The 22,723-nt window shown below is 36.8% G+C and overlaps 1 long non-coding RNA gene and 1 other non-coding gene across 2 annotated transcripts in view; one reads left to right on the plus strand and one right to left on the minus strand.

The window, feature by feature from the left end:
- The window catches only part of LOC101017435, a 664,168-nt gene that overhangs the window by 198,191 nt on the left and 443,254 nt on the right, over positions 1 to 22,723 (minus strand). The window lies entirely within an intron of this gene.
- LOC116273891 lies at positions 12,051 to 12,157 on the plus strand. The gene has a single exon (XR_004182395.1). It is a non-coding gene; the product is annotated as a U6 spliceosomal RNA (small nuclear RNA).

A 22,723-nucleotide genomic window follows, 5' to 3' on the forward strand; every position in this document is an offset into this window, starting at 1 on the left:
TGCATACATCAAACTTGTCTCCAGCCTTTTGATGGATTCTTTGTCTGCTGCCTGATGATGCCAAGACTGTGCATCTGGAGCCAAGGCTTTGGTAGTAGCTAACAGATAGCATGCACTGTTGAATTATACAGAGCACTGCTGTGGAAGATTGCGACTATGGCAGTTTATTTTCCGGGATTGAGGTTGGCATCTGAATAACACAGAGTCCATTTTTCAGCTTGGAATACTGATCAGAAATATGACATCCCATATGTGATATGAAGAATTATTTAAATTGTGTTCTAATTTTGTTCCTTAACATTAATTCAAGTCTCATTTATTTACTTATTCAGCAGCAATAGTCTGTTTCTAATGACTGTAGGGCAAGTTGTAGGCAATGAAGATGCAGCAATGAATAAGATGCAATTTCCCTGCCAAAGGTGTGCATTTGAGTTATGTTTACAAATAACATATCCATAATAAGTGACATTAGAATGATAAAAGGATTCTATGAAGGAGACTAAGTGCTGACAAAATATATTCTCACAGACACACAAATATACACAGTCTGTCAGCTTATGGGTGGTTGCAACTATGAATTTGGCTTTAAATACTGACGTCAAGAATACAATAGTCTGACCTTATCCGTGGGGGATGCTTTCCAAGAACCCCAGTGGATGCTTAAACCTATGGATAGCAGCATCCCTTACTTCCACTATGTTTTGTCCTATGCATACCTATCTATGATAAAGTTTAATTTATAAATCAGGTACAGTAAGAGATTAACAACAATAACTAATAATAAAGTAGAACAATTATAACAACATGCTGTAATAACAGTTATGTGAATGTAGCCTTTCTCTCCAAAATATCTTATTGTACTGTACTGCAGGCAACTGAAATCATAGAAAGCAAAACTGTGGAAAAGCGGACACTATTGTACTGCATATTGTTTTCAGTATTAAATAAAAAAATAACCTCCACTGAAAACACAATCTCACTTTAGCCCTGGATTTGACTTTTTTGCTCTTTTGGCCTTTTCAAACCCTGAAGTCCAACTATCTTATATGAGACTCACCTAAGCTTCCTACCTCCTTTCTGTTCTCTGGGATAGAGCTGTTGATGAATGGCCGAAAAAGGGCAAGTTAAGGGGGAAAATTGGAAACAAAGAGCCTGGGTAATTATTAGACTGAATAATTGGCTTCTGCAAAAATGAGTGTTGATTGTACGTATAAATTACTAGTTAACAAAAAATATTAATATGTAGGTCCAGAATGAAAATTATAACATTCAAAATAGGTAATTTGGTGAGATGGAAATATGCCCTATAAGTCAAATGTTAAAAAGCAAGGTTATCATTCATTTGATGTCAACTGATTAATTATAAACTCACTGTGGCCTAGAATAGCTCACTAACAGGAAAGCGGTGGATCCATCAGTTTTCCTTATCACTGTCAAAAAATACCTAAATTACCATAAAAGAGTGGAGCCTCCATGTGAGGTCTTCCTGGCCCATTATCAAGCTGACCAGCAAAATATATCTACTTGTCCTACTAGACATAACCTCAACCATTTTTTATTTATTGTGGTTGGGGAGGGTAGAGATGGTATAAATAAATCTATAGAAAAAAAAAAAAAAAAAACCCAAGCCTTACATTAGCTAATGGTTGTAACCTTCTCAGAATTTCCACTTTGGTCTTTAGAGATGTGGATTTTCTATATATCTGAAAACGTCAACCAAAGAAAAATATATTAAGCTTCCTTTCTTGTCACGCATAAGTAGTTTGCAAGGAAATAGCTAATACACAATGAAATGGACAAGAGACACAGTAAGCAATGCAGGGCAGGGCTTAGAGAAATATGCTGAGTTAGTACATTTTAAATTATTAAATTAGATTGCCTTTTGGAGGAATCTATCTGCTACCTTACATGAATTAAAGATTGAGTAGTTATAGGACCTAAAAGATAAAAGAGAACTAACAAGCTTTCAGCCTCTGTGATATGCCAGGAACTATGGACATGCTACCTCACTGATTCTTTTATGACATATTTTAAAAGGTAGGTATATTCCATTTAATAGGCAAGAAAACTGAACCTTAGAAAGTTTTAGTAATTTAATCCAATTTTACAGCTAATAAATGATAAAGTTAAAATGAAACCTCTGTCTTACCAACTCCACTCCACAATTTTCCTCCCTAGAACACATTATTTTAACATTTTAATTGTTTGCCTATATTGGAAGCAGCAGGGAACACTGAAGACACCTGTGCAGCCCTAAAGAACAACACAGTTTATACACTGGGCACACATACACACATACACACACACACGCACAAATTTCACATAGAGACGCTCTATCAAAATGCAAGCTGCATAATCAAAAACACAATGGATTGATTTATTATCAATAGAGATGTGTCAGACTTGCTTTAGAAAATCCTTGTTAAGGGGGACGTTTCCTCTCATTTTGGGCCACTTTTATTTTGATTGGCAATCTTATCTCAGCACTTTGGAGTTATTTCTCAATTCAATGTGCTTTACATCATTCTACAGCCAACAATGGAGACCCATCTTTTAAATAAGATGAAAAGCAGTATTTCATGTTACCGTAGGTTCAAATCTCAGTGCTGCTACCTTTCATTTCAGTGACCTTGAAAAAGTTACTGAAATTCTGTGTCCCAAAAAAGAAGAACGATATTAACATGCTTACCATGAATGGTTAATACACGTAAAATGCTTAAAAGAGTGCCTGGTACCCAGTTAGTGCGATATAATATTTTGCCTTTATTATACTGATAACATAGATAAAGCATATAGCCCAGGGCCTCAAACGGAGCAGGGGCTTAACAGTTCCTATTTCCCTTTCCTCATATGAAAGCACATCATCACTTCCTTCAGAAAAAAACTGTAGCTGAACTAAGTTCATTCACTGTTCAATGAACTTATTTCTTCCACTCCTCTAATTCTCCTATATCTCTACCTTAGATTTTTACTACTCTTGGGAAACATGTATAGTGTTATTCACACATGCCTTCACATATCCCAAGAGTCTAATTACTGCCATTCACAGGCTAACCCTGGAATTCTGATGCATTCATTTTATGATAAAAATAAGAAAATATATCAGTATAAACCCCTGCTTAAATTTCACTGAGTCTGAATTACCGTTAAAAAAAAAAAAAAAAAGAAGAAATATGTAAAATGACAATCGCTGAGCTGGGAATTATCTTAAATCTTATCCTCTCCCTTTGGCATCTGATGCTTAATAATTATGTGATGGAACAAAACAGACTAGGTTCTGTTTAAATATTTGCATTCTGAGAATTTTTAAATGATGACAATTATTTAAATAGATTTTTAATTTTGAGCTGAAAATGTCCTCTCTTCCATTCATTGGCCCTGGATTTCCCTTCCATGGAAATGGCACCCTTGGTTGTTTCTGGTATTTGTAGTAGAGTCTGTGGTGATTCTCTAGACCCTCACCTGTAGAACCAGAACATTCACTCCCCCACTGCTGAGTCTCTCGCTGAGATATCAATTGAGCTTCCTCCAAAGTCACAACCTTTCTGGGACAGGCTTTGTCTAATGACTGGTCTGTGCAGGGCCAGGACTTTATGGTCTCTGTCGTAAATACATTGTGGATCAGCAATTCCCTCTGACCAATCATGCTGCCTTCACTCTCCCACAGTTGTTAAACTCAATATCACTTTGAATGAACTTTGGTCTTTGTCTCAGAGTACGCTTCCTAAGAAACTTAACCAGTAATACTGTATCTACAACTTTAAGTTTAAATTGCACTATTTCCAAGACCTAATACGTTACTCATTTGGTTTTTCATTTATTTATCTGTTCAGTCATTCATCCAATTAGTCATTCGTTTCCTCATTCAACAAAAGGATTTTGAATAAGATTAGCATATATGTATATGGTAACACGCTGAATACCACAGGGACAGAGAATGTCCTTTCCCAACCCTTATCCTGACACAGCTTACTGTCTACCAGGTAGGATTGGGTAAGTATAACAGTACACCAACCATAATAATAGGGAGAAAATAGTGCCAAGACAGAGAGAGAGAGAGAGAGAAAGAGAGAAGCAAGCAAATTAAATTCAATAAATAGAGAAAACCCAAACAAATTACCTTCAAACACCATCATAGGTGATATGGTTTGGCTGTGTCTCTACCCAAATCTCATCTGGAATTGTAGCTCCCATAATCCCCACGTGTTGTGGGAGGGACCTGGCTGGAGGTAACTGAATCATGAGGCCGGGTTTTTCCCATGCTGTTCTTGTGATAGTAAGTCTCATGAGATCTGATGATTTCATAAAGGGCAGTTACGCTGCACACACTTTCTTGCCTGCCACCATGTAAGATATGCCTTTGCTCCTCTTTCACCTTCTGCTATGATTGTGAGGCCTCCCCAGCCACGTGGAACTGCAAGTGCATTAAGCCTTTTTTTCTTTATAAATGACCCAGTCTCAGGTATTTCTTCATAGCAGTATGAAAATGGACTGATACAAGAAGGATGTGTGTACTCACACACACATGATCACTTCTTAAAGATATAACTTTCCATTGAATCTTTTCTCTTAAATAATATTATTTAGAGTAGTGTTTTTTCCTCCACACATACCATTATTTTCCTCCCCACCTGCAACTTTTTATGGATACCTTTTCTATATACAACCTTAGACCCTTATCTACATTCCTAGCCCCTTACAATTTTCAAGTGTTTCAAATTTGATTTTATGCCTGAAGGATCTTGACACTTTTCTTTCCCTTAAGCTTCCTACTAATCCACTTTCTCCCTTTGGTACTTTTTTCTCTATCATCTGAAGTTTGAAGAGTAAGGATATCTCTAATGAAAATCCCATGAGGGAGAAGGTGGTAACAAGTCAAGCCTTAAATCTCTGCGCACATCTGCCAGATAGTTGTAGTAAAATATTGTAGTCTTTCATTGAGAGAAGAGTTTAAGATTAAAATCCAATGCTCATAAAAATACACCAATTTTAGTAAAACCAACTAACGTGACACTAAGTTATCTCTGTTGAAAAAAATTCATTAATACAATGAGTTAGAAGTATAAATTTTAAAATGAATAAATGTTAAAACTAATTCAATAGCCCACTGTAAGCAGATTTTAAAGTATGAGTAGCAGCATTACAGTTAAAATATAATGCATTTATGTTTGGGCTATAAAGTATGACATAGAAATCATAGACGTCGATCAGGCAAATGTCATCTATCTCCACAGAGCACTAGATCGCAGGTTTTTTTCCGTGATAGCAAGACATTCTAAAAAAAGGAAGCGTCTAGAAAATGTCCGCTGGCAATAATTTCACAAATCCCCCCCTTCAAAAAACACTTGCAACTTCCACTGAACTGGTCACATAAGAAACATACACATTTGCATAAACCTTTTAAAAGTGTAGGTTATATGTTTTTCCTTTTGCTAGATTTTTCTTGGTAAATGAAAATAAGAAGTTCCTAACATTTGACAGAGATGCAGTCATCTTTGTTCTAGTCAATGATGAATCACAGGTATCTAGAACTGTGCCAGGTACCAAGCAGGCACTTAAATTTTGTGGAATGAGGGAATAAATTCCATCTTGGCATCTGTAGGCATGTCCTCTGCCACTTTAAATATACTACGCAACAGACTAAGTTGAGTAGTTGAGTAAATATACTACTCAATGACTAAAGATCATGTGCATTGAATTATGCAGAGTAGTATATTTAAAGTATATTCTTAGTCATTTATTCAATATTTAACAAACATCTACTGAGTTATGAGTTAATGAAAGGTGATATCTTGGATGTTAAATTCAGGTTTTACTCAAGGGGACAATGGTATTCCTAATTAAGTATAATTATTCATTAACACAATTTGAAACTGGAAGGTAGCACTTTAAATATACTATTCAAAGTTCAAAATCATTAAACTTTTCTCCTGTTTATTCCTACACAAGCCATTTTATTTTTTTCCTCATATTCTCCGTGGTGATGATGCTTCCCTGGGATTTTCCTCATGCTTTCCAATTAGGCATCCAATTGGGTGTCTGAAAACAATCTAAGTAGAAAACATGTATTTCAAATTACTTTTATCTCAAAGGAGACAATATTTTAACATTCCATTATTACATTATCATCTTGATTATTGAAGTGGTTGTTGTGATAGAGTTGTTTTATATTTTATTTGACCAAATCCAAATTAAAGAATCACAAAGACATAAAATGATGAGATATCCTTAAGGGATAGGGGAGAAAAGATGAAGTAGATAATAAAATATAATAAAGCATATATTCTTAAATTAATTAAATAATTTGATACCTATTATTATTCTTGTCACAATAAATAATGGAATTAACTGGATAATTGTGAAGATTCCACTGCAAAAAAAAAAAATCTACTTAAAATTTTTGGTTCATAAGACCACAGGTAGGTTTTCTTTCTAACAACAATTCTTATTCTGAAATATCAACAATGTGTGTGATGTAAACCAGTATAAATTTTAACTTTTTATGGAGAAAACTTTTTTCTTTTTGAATATGGCTCCTGATTTCATAGCTGCACTGTTTTCTTCTTGCTACCTTCCAGTTTCAAATTGTGTTAATGGACATTATACTTAAAATTAAGAATATCTTTCTTCCCTTGAGTGAAATATGAATTTAACATCCAAGATATCACCTTTCGTTAAGTCATGACTCAGTAGATATTTGTTAAATATTGAATAAATGACTAAGAATCGTGTGCATTGAATTATAATGTTAAATATGGGTGGGTTACTACAAAAGGAATAAAATATATTTTGGTGGATGCAATCAAAATTATAATACTAAAATAAAGACCATGCATTTGTAACAGTTTGTATGTCTCTCATATTTCATACCATAGTTTAATATTTACACTCTAGTAGTAAATACTAAGCTATTTTTACTCCCACTTACACATAGCTCTGTCTTCTATGTGTTTGCACACGCAGTTTGCTCTCCCTGGAATGTCCTTCCCAACTCACCCCCAGCATTTGGCTGCGATTTCTGGTCCTCCTTCAGATCTCAAGTGAGAAGTCACACCTTGAAAAGACTTAGTAGACACACCTACCCTTTCAGGAGGTTTTCCAGTAAGGCCTCACACTACCCTACTCATATCCCTACAAAAAGACTTGAACGACATAAGGAAATCAACTTTAATTATATGTCTTTCTCTTTCCCTTAAGATTGTGAGTTCCTTGAAAGAAGAATCTGTGTCTTATTCACCATTGTTTTTCCTTACCTGTAACACAAACCCTGGCGTCAGGTAGGCAAGTCTTTGGTAAATATTTCTGGATTGACTAAGTTGTATTTATTCATTAACTATATGCCAATTTCCTTTGTTTTTGCTACTATCCTAGCATTGCATGTTACTTCCATGAAGCTGACCTATGAGAGCAAAATGTTAACATCTTACGGCAGGTAATTTCTGCCTTGATAGCCTGTGCTGAGTTACTGACTGCTTGTTAGAAATGTGGCTGCCTTGCTCCTGTTAGGCTTACAGTTGACAGGTTGAAAATTTTATTCAATGTATAAAAAAGCTCTACAGAGATATTCATTGTAGCATTGTTTATAATCAGAAATTGTTTGGACAGTCGAATAAGCTGTGTTACATCCAAACTGTGAAACACTATGCAACAGTTAGGAAGAACAAGGTAGATCTATGTCTTATAAAATAAATTGATATTCTACTGTAAAAAAAGCAAATGGCTAAAAGATACTTTCAGTACAATACCATATTAAAAAATTGTAGTGTTTTTTCTGGGGTTACCATAGAGGTATAGTTATAACAGAAGCATATGGACATATGGAAAATAACCTGGAGAACTCATATTAAACTCACTTATGTGATCAGTGGCTACATCTAGAAAGGTAGAAAGGGGACCAAGAATAAGGCTTGGAGGCCAAAAGCGACTTCTTTGAAATGTATTTTTTTTTTATTGATAATGTTTTAGTTTTTTAATAAAGAGTTCTTAGTCATAAAATTAATCTTAAACATGTTGATACTTGATTCATTTGAAAGATAAAAATATATAACCTATGAACAATTACGTAAAAATATACTGTCCATGTATCAATTTATATAAAGGTAGAATGCTGAAAATGAAAATTTGGCCTACAGTAAACATCTCTAAATCAAAACATTTTCTTTCATAATAACTAAAAGAGAAGGAATTAGCTATCTTCTATTAGCTCATAATTGTGTGGATAGTAAGATGAAACAAAAATGACTCCACAAGTCAGAAATATAAAAAACAACCATTGATTTAGAATCTGTTGACATGAAGGCCATCCCTGGCTCCACCACATCTTCAACTAGATGAGTCATAAACTCCAGAGTATCCATTATGCTGATCTATAAAGTGAAAGTGGAAACCAGAGTAGTGATTCTCAAACCTACAAGTCATGATTCTCTTGGGGGAACACACACAAAAATATTATATTGAAGAATATGCTGTTATATATTGCTTCATAATAAATTACTGTGCAGATAAACAGTACTATGCAGCACATTTGTTTAATTTTGTGTTTTAAAGCTTTCTCCTCCAGCAGACTGATGTGAATGGAGGCAGACAACTTGTTTTAGTCAATGTTGTATCCCTCGCACTTTTCATACTATATAGCACATGATAGATACTCAATAACTTGTTTTTAATGAATCAATGGCAAAAAATCATAGGAGAACATTTTTAAGATGATTCTGTTTATTAAACCGTCTCCCAGTACATGTAGATAATCCCACCATTATTTTATTACAGAAAATCTACAGTTGTTCTAACTTCTAAAATGCAATTAAGAACTCTAGTTATGATCATCTTTAAGGATCATTCTCCTTTAAGATAATATGTCTACACAATTTTCACTGTCTTTGAAAATCCTCTCTGTCATATTCCTGAAGAAAACAGTTTCTCATCCAGATGAATTACAGTGGAAAAGGAAAGTCATTTATCTGAACATTAAGATCCCTTTCCATTACAACCCTGAATTCTTCAGAATAATTCTTGCTCATTTGGGTAATTTCCTATTACTTTAAACCAGTATACTTGCTATTCTCATAAAGTGGATGTACAATTCTACCTGGTATAATATGAACTCTGGAACCAGACTGCTTGAGTTTGAATCCTAAGTCTACCAGGTATAAGCTCTATAACCCTGGACAAGCCACTTAATATTTCCATGTCTCATGTTCCTGATCTCCAAATAAGTCCAATAAAAATAATCAAATCCTTCATTTAAAGTTTAAATCAGTTAGTACATGTAAAATGCTAAGAACGTTGTTTGGCCAGTAGTTGCTGAAAAAATGGACCCTTAGTAACTGCTATGCAAATATTCGTTGAAATAAAAACAAAACTAAATAAATATGCCAATCTTTTTACCAGATTGCTTGATTATTCAGTCTTAACGAAGTTGGCTAAGATTAGGCCAACCTCATCCAGAAAAATGTCCTCAGTTATAAACAGAAGGGAAATCTTAGAAAGAACGATTGAAGCACACAAAGTAAACAACACAGGAATACTTGTGTCTGCAGAAAAATGAGAACCAAGAGTTCCTGAGGTAGATGGTTACGCATTTCATGTGTATAAAAGATTCCAATGATAAATCTGGAAGACAAGACATCTGGTAGAGTACCTGACCCTAATAAATAAATACTCATTAAATTTTTGCTTAATTTATTATAAATAAATTTAATTAGATTAATTATTCAGTGAACCGGTAAATGTAATAGTTGTTTGACTATAAGCCAAGTCACCTGACATCTGTAGGTTTCTGTTTCCTCAACGGTAAAATAAGTAAAGTTATCTAGATCAGCATCTCCTTAACTGTGTTCAACTCAAGACTGGGTTCTTAGGGTTGTTAATCAGCTCTTGGAAACAAATCCATGGTTGAATAATTTTAGGAAAACCCATATGCTATCTTTCTGTTGCATTTACAAACAAACTGGTATAGTAGACATTTTAAGATCCTTTTTTTTTTTTTTTTTTTTTTTGAGACGGAGTCTCGCTCTGTCGCCCAGGCTAGAGTGCAGTGGCCGGATCTCAGCTCACTGCAGGCTCCGTCTCTCGAGTTTACGCCATTCTCCTGCCTCAGCCTCCCGAGTAGCTGGGACTACAGGCGCCCGCCACCTCGCCCAGCTAGTTTTTTGTATTTTTTAGTAGAGACGGGGTTTCACCGTGTTACCCAGGATGGTCTCTATCTCCTGACCTGGTGATCCGCCCGTCTCGGCCTCCCAAAGTGCTGGGATTACAGGCTTGAGCTACCGCGCCCGGCCTTAAGATCTTTTATTGTAAGGAAATTTTATTTATCTGACAGTTTCCCAAACTTAATTGACCACTGACTCTTTCCCTCTGGTTTCTAGCCTATTGGCATTTCACAGAATTAGTGCTATTCTGAACAAAAATTGGAAATACTACTACTCAATATTTGGTGTGTGGATCAGTGTCAGTCTGCAAATTATCAGTCTGTAACAGAGTAAGTACAAAAACTAAGAGCAGGCATTTAAAAACTTTTTCACACAGTAATTTTATGTTTATTGAATCTAATAATGAAATTCAGAGATTGTATTTTGTATGTTTTCCCTTCATTGCTTTTTTTCTTATAAATTAATTTTTATTAGTTTTGTTTTTGTTTTTGTTTTTTGTTTTTTGTTTTTTTTGAGACGGAGTCTTGCTCTGTCTCCCAGGCTGGAGTGCAGTGGCGCGATCTCTGCTCACTGCAAGCTCCACCTCCCGAGTTCACACCATTCTCCTGCCTCAGTCTCCCGAGTAGCTGGGACTACAGGCGCCCGCCACCACGCCCGGCTAGTTTTTTGTATTTTTAGTAGAGATGGGGTTTCACCGTGTTAGCCAGGATGGAATCGATCTCCTGACCTCGTGATCCGTCCTCCGCAGCCTCCAAAAGTGCTAGGATTACCGGCCTGAGCCACTGCACCTGGCGTTTTAATAGATTTTACTTAGTCTCTTGTACATTGAAATTCTTTTTGAATGTTCACAGCAGCTTTATTCATAACATCAAAAAACAAACAAACAAAAAATTGAGAATGGATTCTTTACCACGGATAGTTTCAGAACACCAAAGTCATTTCCAAAAAGATTCACATTGTAAATCCTTCCACTAAATCCATGCGGAAGTCCATAAAGATGAAGCTTCCTGGGTTCTACTGCAAACTTTTGTCAGAATCTTTAGAATCACAGGGAATCTACATTTTCACAGCACCAGAGTAATTCTGACTCTATTTTGAGAAGTAATGCCTTACACTGTGAGCAACCTGATGGGAGAAGCTGTATTTTTATTTATCTTTGTTCTTCAGTAATGAACCCACAGTAAATAAATACGTTTGTAGCATATGTAAACGAGAAAAATCAAGTAACGATATGGAGTCTCTGAGGTCTATGTTCATGGATAGTTTAGAGTTAACCAAAACTGGAAACAAATTACTACTCCCCAAAAATCAAATCCTATACATCACTTGTCAGGGGGGGAAAAAAAAAAAAAAAAAGGAATTCTCCAGACACTTCCACTTACAGCCTACTTCATGTTTTCGTTATCTTGAAGTGGGTGGGATTTTTCAGCATGATCCTGCAAAACTGTCAATCATTTATGTTCTTATCCAAGCATAGCACCATAACAGAAGTTGATTTTTTAAACAGCTCCTTAGTACTGCAATTTAATATAAAAATATACTCTCAGTCCATGTCATAGCCAATATTATACTCACCATGTGGACACAAATAATTTGAACGCTTTGTTAAAGTACACTTTTACTAGTCCTTGCCCAGGAACGCATTAATTGGTTTAATTTTACTGTGGCATATTTGTACATGTTTTCATGTTCATATCTATAGAAAGCTAAATGTTTAAAGTCTAACTTGACATGTTTTTCATATTTTTACTCTGCTAGTAAGTCAAAATATGTGTTTGAGAGATGAATACCTTAGGATATTGTGTGTCTGTTTGCTGAGATGACCCTAAACTCTGACCCTAAACAGTGGTCCTCCACTTGGACCACACTTTGGAACTGTCTGAAGTATTGAAAAATATAGTGCTTGCTTTGGCAGCACATGTACTAAAATTGGAACGATACAGAGAATATTAGCATGCCCCCTGCACAAAGATGACATGCAGATTCATGAAGCATGCCATGTTTTTGAGAAAAAGAAATGCTTTTACATTGTTGATGGCGATGAAAATTAGTTCAACGATTGTGGAAGACAGTGTGACAATTCCTCAAAGATCTAGAAGCAAAAAATACCATTTGACTCAGCAATCCCATTACTAGGTATATACCCAAAGGAATAGAAATCATTCTATTATAAAGATACATGCATGCATATGTTCATAGCAGGACTATTCACAACAGCCAAGACATGGAATCAACCCACATGCCCATCAATGATAGACTGGATTAAAAAAAGTGGTACATATAAACCATGGAATACTATGCAACCATTAAAACTAGCAAGATCATGTCCTTTGCAGGGACATGGATAGAGCTGGAAACTGTTATCCTCAGCAAACTAACACAGGAACAGAAAACCAAACACTGCATGTTCTCACTTACCAGTGGGAGGTGAATGATGAGAACACATGGAACAACACACACTGGAGCCTCTGCGGGGGTTAGGGGAAGGGAGAGCATCAGGAAGAATAGCTAATGGATGCTGGGTTAGATACCTAAGTGATGGGTTAATCTGTGCAGCAAACCACCATGGCACACATTTACCTATGTAACAAACCTGCACATCCCGTGCATGTACCCTAGAACTTAAACATTGAAAAAAAGAAAAAAGAAAGAAAAGTACAAATGCATGGGTCCCACGTCTAGAGTTTCTGATTGAATTCATTATTGGAGTGGTCTGAAAGTCAGAATTTTTAAGGCTTCTTAAATAATTCTAATATATATCCTGAGTTGAGAACCATAAATACAATCAGGTGCAATTCTTATTAAAAACAAACAAACAAACAAACAAACAAACAAAAACCTGTGGTAATTATGAGAGATTCCATATCCAAGACAAACGGGTAGATTTGGATTTGAATGGAATTAGAGAAGGGACAGCTGTGAACCTACCATGAAAGGGTTTTTTTTTTTTTTTTTTTTTTTTTTTCACTTACTGAGAATTAAGAAGACTGATAATGTTCAGTCTTAGGAGAGAAATGTACATCCTTCTCTACACTCCTCACCTGTTTCCTCCTGCACACCTTGAGCAATCATTATTTGCTTATCAGATTAAGGTTGTTTGTGGGAAAAAAAAAGTTAAGAGACAGATAATAAGGGACCAAAAGAGATGAGAGAGACAGAGTAAGACACAGTGAGAGAGAATGTCTTCATTAAATTACTAAAACAAAACAAAACAGTTATCACTCTTTCAGTTTCAGGCCCTCATCTCTAATATGCTCCTGAACTACTGTGGTCCTGAAGACATAAAGTTTTTTTCTCAGGGTCAGATCCTTTCACCTCTAGATACAGTCAGAGTCCTGGAGGGAAGAAGGGAAAGGAGTAAGGAAGAAAGAAAGGAAAAGTATTACTTTGGGAGCAAGAGAGATTTGTCTCTTCCCTTTCTTTCCTGCATGTGTGGAGGGGCAAGGAAAGACTTACTTGACCTTCAGCCAGATAACTGCCTGTGGCTTTCTCTTATACATCCAGAGGCTACATTCCTTGTTTCAGTCTACTTTCAGCTGCACAAGCTCTGTGCCTTCATTTCATTAAAGGATAGTTTCTACCACAAACAAGTCTTTGTTCCTGGTACTAGGGTTAAGCCTGGTAATGCTTCAAAGTCTTAAGAAAAAATTTAAAACCCCGATTTTATATGTAGAGAACCATCTCTTTTGATTAAGAATATTTTACATCATAATCAAACGCAGTCAAAGCTGAGGGGCAATTTGTCCTCTGGGGTATCACTTCTCTGAGTTCAAAAAAATATTCCTGTTTGTTCTAAATCACCTCTAAATTTACTTTGATTTGCAAATTCAATGTACTTTGTATAAACAAACACTGACAATGAATTAACAATACTATATGACCCCTTCTTTCCCTGAATGAATACAGATTTTCATGCTCAGATGATATTTGTGTCCCCATCACATGGTTTGCTTCAGATCTTAATGAGTGACCTTGAGTCTTAATAACTTTTCCTTTAAGCCAAGCTCTCTTATTTTTCTTGGATATTTTCATCAACTACATACCATCCCCTCTAATAAATGAGAAAAGGTGAGGGTGCCCAGTCACAGTGGTATTCTGTCCAGATAGGAGCACGTTTCTATCCTGTCCACTTCCTACTGGCAAAAGCAAGGCATGATAATTTGCTGCCAGCATTACTCAACCTTACATTTAGACAAATTGTGTTATTTAAGAAATCTACTCTAACGGAAATTATTGTTCTGTTTCAATCGATTTCTTCATTCCTCGCTATCACCAAACCATATTCTGCTTCAATTGATTTGTATTTAGTATTCACTCAACAAACCTTAATTGAGAACTACCATGGGCCAGGCCTCATTCTGTATTTAGGAAATAGTTTAGACTCTTAGTATCAACCCTCAAAGAACTGGACAGCTCACTTGGGTAGAAGGAATAAGAAAACCAAAGACTACAAAAAAGGAAAAGGATAGGAAGACTTATTTGACAGACAGCCATAGTCTTTCCATAGGCCTGCAGAGAAAGGTTGGGCAGCTAATGCATTTTGGCTTGGGGAAGAAGAGTAAGAAATAGTCTAGAAAGACTTTTGAAACCTGACAGAGAATAGAACATGGGTAAAAACTGATCCCAGAGTAACTCCACATTTAAGGGGTACAATAGAATAACAGTATAAAGTGTCATTGGGCTGGGGATTTTTAAACAATGTAAAGAGAATTTGAGCATAATTATAATCAGAAAGTGAGGGAGCAATATCTTTAAAAATATATGTAAAAATAAGGTAAGAACTGATGAACCAAGGTCTCAGAAGAGGTAGGAGAACATTGGACTGTCTCCTACTCTACGGGGTCACCCCAAGGGCAGGTTCCAGGCATGGATTACATCACAACACTTATACCACTTATGTTTGTTTAGAAGTGAAATCCCATAGCTGATAGCAGCCATTAAAAGGCATGGGTGACATATGATGACAGTAGAGAATATAGGGACTGTGTGTGCAGGTATGCAGGAAGATTAGATTTGGACATTGGCTGTAAATGACTTACTGGATTCAACCAAAATGTAATGAGCACTTGTACAGAGGCCACAGATGTGTGTCATTCAGATGCCCTTTCTGGAGAACCTGAGCTTTTGGAGAGAAGAATTGACAGAGACCCCTGGTTGCTGCCCCTTTGGGTCAACTGCACATTCTTGTCAAGGCCACCCTCCTGCCAGGCTTCCCTCAGTCAATGCCTGGTCCCTGCAGGGCTACTGATTCTGACCCATTCCTATTGGATTTCTGTAACAGGTCACTTTTGCTTTTCCATCCACCTGACTGAGATCTTTCTTTTTTTTTTTTTTTTTTTTAATTTATTTATTATTATTATACTGTAAGTTGTAGGGTACATGTGCATAACGTGCAGGTTTGTTACATATGTATACTTGTGCCTTGTTGGTGTGCTGCACCCATCAACTCGTCATTTACATCAGGTATAACTCCCAATGCAATCCCTCCCCCCTCCCCCCTCCCCATGATAGGCCCCCTGACTGAGATCTTTCTAACAACTGTGCTGCAGTCTATGACTCTTCCTACAAAATCCTTTCTTTCTTCTCTCCTTTCAGCATTGCAGTCTGAAGCTTTTCCCTGCCTATACCTCCTTTTCCCCCATTTATCCAACACTGGCAGTTCCTACCATAAATCTCTTGTACTTGTAATTCTGTCTTGGCATCTGTTTCTGAGATAACCCAAACTAACTCATGGGATTACCTTGAGGGCTAAGATTTAAAAAAAGCTGACAAAGAAGACAAAGTTTCTATCATCAAAGATATTAGAATTTGTTGTTTTAAAATATAGAACATAAGTGGGTATATCTTGCTTCTATTTTCAGTTTCTGTAGAGAGAGAGATCCCATTCTTTTTTTCTTTTTTCTTTTGTTTTGCTTTAATTCATTGCTTTAGTATTGGTATATCCTAGGATACCTAGGGCTGCTTTTCATATCTCTCAGTTTGAGTTTATACTGTTTCCCTTACATCTCTGCCAATATCAGAGTGTCATTTTTCCTTACCTTTATTAGCAATCCCATCGTTTATAATTTGTCTCTCAAAGTTTCCCCTTGGCACTGTGGCAGAAAGTGAGTCATCCTACATCCATGAAATCTAAGATGATTCTGAGATAATTTAGTAAAGATTATGTATCTCACACCTTTCCCCCTCACTCTGTTTTTCATTCTGGCTCCCTGCCGCTGGCTGACAACATGTGCACGTAACTTTACTCATTCTGAACTGCACAGGCTAGACTGTCTCTACACTCACATGTCTTTCAACAAAATCCTACTTTGATTTAAAAGGCATGAGTCACTTTATTCATATCTTGGGTTTTGTTTTGGAAAATGCTGATGCTAGGAAATAGGAGTCTCATTTCTTCTCCCTCCTTTATTTTCCATGTTCCTCCATAGCCTAGGTAGCAATTCTGGTTCACACTTGGTATGGCCCATGGTTTGCAATGCTCCTTAGTCACAAAGGCCTAATGATTCACAGGTTTGGCAGGATTGCTACTTGATCTGGTATGCTGACCCTTTCGCCAAAGGTCTTAAGGCCATCCTTCTTTGTGGAGGGAAAAATTGTTCTTCTGGTATATGTGTATGGAAAGGAGTGGAAAGGGAAGAGGTATTAGGGTGAGATTGAGAGGACGGAGGCATCTCACTGTAGAAGTATGATAACCCACTGCCTCTCATGGATGATATGCTCCATTTCATTTTCTGTTTTTCTGCTTTACCTGGTATAAAGCATTATAAACCATTCAAAACAATCCATTTTGCAATAAAATGCTGTTGCATTCCAGTATGACTGTCCGTAGCTCGATTTAAACTCGACCCCACATCAAAAGGGAGTGAACCTAGTCAGCTGCTAAGTCTCAGCAGACGCTCGTAGGTTGTCTTCAGGGCTTGAAAAATGTTGAAGGAAACCATATTTTAAAACAAAGTGCATTGTATATCAGTGGACATGCTTCAATAGATCGGAGTGTTGCTGCAGGACTCCTTAGAACGCAAGCACTAAAGCTCTGTAGGTTGGTGCACAGGAGAATCTAGTCTTCTTATATTAATAAATTTTTAAATTCAAGTAGAGACAAAAGTATGAAAAGCTGTGAAGGTATTAGGAACAAGTGTTTGGGATAATGAACCTCAGTGGATTTAAGGGCATAATCTGAAATCAGGAGCACTGGGTAAGCTTCCTTACCTCCTCGGAGCCCTTATGGCAGTGATGGCAAAACAGTGAGACAAGATGCTATGGTGTAAAATGCCTGGCTGAACAATACTGCTGTCCTACTTTGGGAGGATGAGTTGGCTCTGGTCTCACTGTGTCTCTCACTGTCTTCTGAAATTATATTCAAAGTTCATTTTTTGGAAAACATTCCAGACTAATCCTATTAGGTATGTTTGCATAGGTGTATAAAATTCATAAACATGCACAGAGATAGAGATGTAAGTGTAGACACACAGTTTCTTCCATGTGTGCCAGTTAAGCTATTGTCTTCCTAGTGCATGGATAATAGAGGCTTTTTTTGTGTGTTTGTTCTGCCCTCTGCATTAAGTGGCTAACTCTTATAGGCCAAGGATCATAGCTACACAATCCATTGTCTCTAGACACCCATCTGAGAAAGGCAGATTATTCTCTTGCACAAATGGTGAAGTTTATGGTCAGAAAATCATGGATCTACTTTTATACAAATTCAGTCAGATAATAATTTCTGTGTGCCTCAAACTCCCCTGCTGTAAATCAGGATCAGAAACAATTTCTTTGTGGGGGTGGTCTGAGAATTCTGATAATGGAGGGCAGGGGAAGGCATAAGGCAAAGGTGGTGTGGAATTTCACAGTGCTGTTTTTTTACTACTCTAGTCTTCTAGTTTGCCAAGAGATTCTGTTTTAAGCCGTTGGCTTTGTATTGAGGATACTTTATTTCTCCGTAAGAGCTAACTCTGCCCCCTTGTGCTGAGTAAAAGAATTTTTCTATTTAATTTGGTTTATTTTATTTGCATTTAAGTGTTCATATCTATTTGAAAAATCATATCCAGCTTCTCTTTTCAATAAGTCAAGTTATATAAGTGTATTTTCTTTAATAAGTTCCCTGGAGTCGCTTTTTCCATTTTCTTTTTCATATTTTTTTTCCTTTCCTCAATTCATCTGCAACCTTTTATGTTTAAAGTGCAATTCTTCACGAGGTGCCCCTGATGCTATTCATCACAGGCTTTTCTCTGTTGAGTAGTGTCACAATTAGTTTTATTGTCCAATCTTTACCATGTCATAAGGAATAACTAAGACTTAAGGGTCAAAAGAACAAAATGAGGTAGCAAGAGCTGAGGGTAGTGTTGAAACTTTTTGAAGAGTATAACAAACGGATCCGTCAATTCAAAAAGTGTACTTGGGAGTTTCACATGGATTGCCTCATTTCTTGACTAAAGATGTGTTTGAAGGCCGGGTGCGGTGGCTCACGCCTGTAATCCCAGCACTTTGGGAGGCTGAGGCGGGCAGATCACGAGGTCAGGAGATCAAGACCATCCTGGCTAACACGATGAAACCCCGTCTCTACTAAAAATACAAAAAAGTAGCTGGGCGTGGTGGCGGGCGCCTGTAGTCTCGGCTCCTCAGGAGGCTGAGGCAGGAGAATGGTGTGAACCTGGGAGGCGGAGCTTGCAGTGAGCCGAGATCGTGCCGCTGCACTCCCGCCTGGTGACAGAGCAAGACTCCATCTCAAATAAATAAATAAATAAATAAATAAATAAATAAATAAAAATAAAAAGATGTGTTTGCATTGTTCTGATCAATAAGTGATATAGGTCCTTTTTCAAAGAGTTGAGGCATAAATAAATAACAACATTCTACTAGATTCCATGGGAAACAACTTGACCTGCAGAACTAAAAGTCTAATCGTTAAATAACAATACAAAAAAACAGGATACAATTAAGAATCACCCATCTACCTGACCAAAAAAATGAGTACTTTTAAACTTCTGAGGATATGTATATTCAAGTGATCTGAAAAAAGTAGGTGATGAAACTTAAAGTAAGGCCTTGAAGGATAAGATCTGGTGAAGTATTAAAAATAAACTCAGTAGTTCACAGAATTAGTGACAGAACTGGAGAACAAAGATCAAGGTTACGGGAAAAGAAAATGCCCCAAACCACCTTAGAATTGGTTCTGATGAGGAAAAAAAAAAAAAAAAGTCTGCTTCCAGAGAGAGAGAACTTGCACCACTTGCTTCTCAAAGTGTCTTAAAGCATAGCCAGTGGCCGTGGGATCTTTTCTTCCCAAAATGTAGGTCCCAAATGTAGCTTATGCCACAGCTGAAGTTCCGGGAAGCTGAGAAAGTCAGTTTCCTCTCCAGTAGTGGAAATAATCTCTTCACTGAGACGTAAAATGTGATTAGAAGGGGAATGGAAATCTCCAAACATACACACAGATGGGCAGATATCAGGCGGCCATTGTGAATGCCAAACACTCGCTATCAGCAGCCTCTTTTCAGTCAGCGTCAGTTCATAAGACTTCAAAAGATTTCACAGGAAGAGGTATCCGTGTTCTCAAACTCTCAACATTTCGGAGCTAGCAGGGACATTAAAACTCCTTCAGCCCAATCTTTTTAATAAGTAAACCAAGCCTCAGAGACATGAGAAGCTGTATCCAGGGTCACACCGCTAATTACTGGTGCAGCCATGATTAATGCTCTGGTCTTCTAATCCATACCCAGTGTAGTGCTTGTGAATCTGTTCCATGGGCAATTATAAGAGAAATTATTCTTATAAGAGAAATTACTTCTTGGAAGAATGAGAGCAGCATCATATCTTCTCTATACTTGAGGAAGGCTTCCTTTCTGCCAGTCAGATGCAAAGTTCTAGAAAAGTCAGGGCTGGTCTGCAGGTCTTGAAACAAACCCCTATGGGATTTTTCTCTTTCACCAGCGCCAGGTCATGCTCCTTGTGTCCCAAGGCTCCACCAGTGGTTTACATTGTGTTTGACTACAATATATTCTATTATTTTTTGTGTTTGTTTTGTTTGTTTTCTTGTTTTGTTTTGTTTTGTTTTGTTTTAGATGGAGTCTCGCTCTTTCGGCCAGGCTGGAGTGCAGTGGCGCGATCTCAGCTCACTGCAAGCTCCACTCCCGGGTTCACGCCATTCTCCTGTCTCAGCCTCCCAAGTAGCTGGGACTACAGGCGCCCGCCACCACGCCCAGCTAATTTTTTGTATTTTTAGTAGAGACGGGGTTTCACCGTGTTAGCCAGGATGGTCTTGATCTCCTGACCTCGTGATCTGCCCGCCTCATCCTCCCAAAGTGCTGGAATTACAGGCGTGAGCCACCGCGCCCAGTCATGTTTTATTCTCTTTTATAAATCTGAGCACTTCGTTTGGGATAGACTCAGTGGCAAAGAATTACTGTATTAAAGAAAACCTCTGTCCTTCACTGACATGTGAATTTGTACATATCACTTCTCCTTTCTGAGACTTACTTTCCTGATCTGTAACATCAAGGTATACACCTGTCAGTTTTTTAGTTTTAGTTTTGTTTAATTTGTGTTTGCTTCTTTTAGGATCAAAAGAGACCAACAATGCACTAAATAGGTACATAATAAATGTTCATTGATTGAATGAACAGTGCATGTTTCAAAATATGTATTTATTTGTAGATACAAGAAAATCAAGCTTCTCTCTCACATCCTCATTCTCAGCCATATGCTCTCTCTCTCTGCCTCTTTAGCTTGCATTCTTTTCTTGTCTCCTTTCCTTACTCTGTTCTTTTGCCCCCCTTTCTATTCTCTATCTCTCTTTCTCCCCCAATTTCTCCATAATGCATACATAAATAATATACAGACATCTACAATACAAATGTATGTTGATCAAAAAAGCAGGTACTACTTCTATCCTTTTATCCATAAACATGTTATTAAGGAACATAAAACTGCAAGTTTCTACCAAGAAGCCACAGTTGTTTAGCCTCTTTATCCTTCAGTGTTTGGCCTCTGCTTCCAGTTCTGATGTCAGGATCAAGTTACTAATCTTGCCATTTCTTTGGTTTAGTCTCCCACACAACAAAGTTCTAACCATGTTTGTGAATTGGGTACTCACCTATGGCCTACTGAGCACTGGTCTTAGCATACTTATACAACAATATGCATTTTGGCTTTATTCTGCAGTAGACATTAATCTTCGTTTGATTTCTTATTCCATATACCCTTTTAAAAAATTTATGTTTTCCACATACACTGGTTGAATTTTAATTTAGTATTTTTGGGTCTATGATCCTAAACACTTTATGTCTATGATCCTTTCTGCTTTTCTCAAGTTTTAATGTGCTTGAAACACCTTCTTGCTTAGTGTTCTCCAAATAAATGTGCCATCAATGTTATTTAGTTAGTTTCCAGATTTCTAGTGCGACTTTAATCTCTGCCCACCACTTGTCACTGAAAAAACTTCCGAAGTAAATATGTAGATGGACCACTTCTTAGTAGAGAAATTTCTATCTGTGTACATGTTTTATCCTGTTTAAGTGTTTTGCTATCAGATTGTAATTCCTAATATTCTAAAATTTGTCAACCTATGAAAATTTCAATTGTATATAGTTAAACCCACTGTGTGTACTCTGAAAAGAGTACAAGACTTGAAGTCAGGAGCCATGAGCTAATTTCTGCCATTGAGTGATTGTAGGCATTTACTTTTCTTTACCTCTCTAGGCTTCAGTTCCCACAACTTCAGGATGAAGCTTTAAATTAAGTGATTTCTCACTTTCCCTCTAGCCTTTAAAAAATCCATATACACCTGTCTTGAAGCTTGTTTAAACCTATCTTTAAAAAAACTTTTAAAACATTTTTTAAAGTGTTCAGAGACAGAACATATAAAACACCGTAGAAAATAGTTCTGGAAGATTTTGCATCTGAGGCTATTTGTAGAAATTTGGAGATAAGCTCTATCTGCCACAGAAGTTAAGAAAAAAAAATTGTTTCACCTCAAGTAACATCTACCTATCAGCTCATTGGGAATGCCTGCATGTTTATGATACTCAACGTGTAGGATAGGCCAAAGTGAACCAATTATCTCTTACAGCTTTGCTACAAGAAGTTTACTACAACTAATAACTCATTACTCAGAGTCATAAGCTCTGAGTCATCCTTGACTTCTGCTCTTTACTTTCTCCATTCAATCAGCTGCCAAATTTCTACTCACTTGCAGTTCTTCACTAATTCTGTACTCCACACCTATCACCCAAATTCAGGCCTCATGAACCATTACCTAGATTATTTTAATCATCCAACAACTTTCATTCCTGCTTCCAAGATCTCCCCATTTTTAGAATTTATTTTTTTAATTTTATTTTTCACTCAAAGCAAAAATGGTCAATATCCATGTTTAATTTAACCTACATAAGGCCATAAGTTAAAATTCCTTAACTATAACTCTGATCACATTAATCTCAAGCACAGCCATTGGTTTACTAATGTCTAGCGAAGTTTAAAATCCTTTGGTCTATTAAAAATTAGTCTGAGATTTAATCCCAACCATCTCCCTTATCTTGTACTCTGCTGGTTCAAATTAATGTTATTCAAGTTCCAAA

The sequence above is a fragment of the Papio anubis genome, chromosome 2 (assembly GCF_008728515.1).
Source record: "Papio anubis isolate 15944 chromosome 2, Panubis1.0, whole genome shotgun sequence".
Taxonomy (NCBI): domain Eukaryota; kingdom Metazoa; phylum Chordata; class Mammalia; order Primates; family Cercopithecidae; genus Papio; species Papio anubis.